The following is a 1,181-nucleotide window of genomic DNA, read 5'->3' on the forward strand; positions in this document are numbered from 1 at the left end:
AACCTGACACTTTATTTTTATAGACTCTATTTAAGTTTGACATTTATTGTTTTCCACTTGTTTGCCTTCTGTTGTTTTATTTAATAAGAATACTTATATTGTGCCTACAAGTTTAATACCTGTGAATAAAAGTTTTATTTTTATCATTTTATCTTTTTAATATGTTTTTTTGGGGGTTTAACAAAATGGGAGTCTTTAAATGGTGCGGATATTGGAGAAATGGGTGTGGCCACTGAGGGGTGTGGTCACTGAGGGGCACTGTAAAGCTTTCTTGCACAGGGCACCTATGCCCCTGGGTACATGTCATTGTTGGGTAGCAAGTTTTCTGCTTCTTTCCTCTTTTGGTAGATTGGTTGCATAGGTGTTTTTACTTCCTTTACATTTTGCATGTGGAATTGTTCCATAATTTCTGTAATTTTCTGACTTTGGTTGAGAAGATAGCTGCCATCTTCTGCTCTCTCTATTTGAATTCCCAGATAGTGACTGATGTTCCTTAACACTATCCTTCTATCTATGTATTCAGTAAGGAGGGAAGGACAAGGGGAGCATGGTCTGTGTCCAGTTTGCTTACAACAAATAAGGCCCATCTGATGTACTGTATATCTACTAAAAAACATTTTACAAACAAAAGTTTATTTTTTTGAGCAAATTAAAAAGGAACACATGAAAAGAAGTGAGACTGGAGTCACACCTACTGTATACGATACCCATATAAGGGGGGCCCAGGTCCTGGGGCGGCCGCACCACAGGTAGTTCCAAGGCTGGGGGGCCCATGACAGGGGAGGAGACTGGGCCTCAGCAGCACCAGTCTTGCGGCGGAGGAGGCCAGGGCCCAGCGGCACCTGTCCAGCAGCGGAGGAGACCAGGGCCCAGCAGCACCTGTCCAGCAGCGGAGGAGGCCAGGGCCCAGCAGAGGCAGGTAAGAGGAGCTGCATGTGCAGGGAAAGGGACCAGCCCACCTGAGACCCTGAAGAGTTCACCATAGAGAGTCTCAGATGGGCTGTGCAGGATCTATGGTATGCTCTGCAGGGTCACTCTCTGGTGGGGTCTCAGATGGGCTCTGCAGGATCCAGTACATTACTAAGTCCAGAGTGTTACTAAGTCCAGAGCGTTACTAAGTCCAGAGCGTTACTAAGTCCAGAGCGTTACTAAGTCCAGAGCGTTACTAAGTCCAGAGCGTT

This window comes from Nanorana parkeri, unplaced genomic scaffold, assembly GCF_000935625.1.
Source record: "Nanorana parkeri isolate BGI_ZX_2015 unplaced genomic scaffold, ASM93562v1 scaffold1444, whole genome shotgun sequence".
NCBI lineage: Eukaryota > Metazoa > Chordata > Amphibia > Anura > Dicroglossidae > Nanorana > Nanorana parkeri.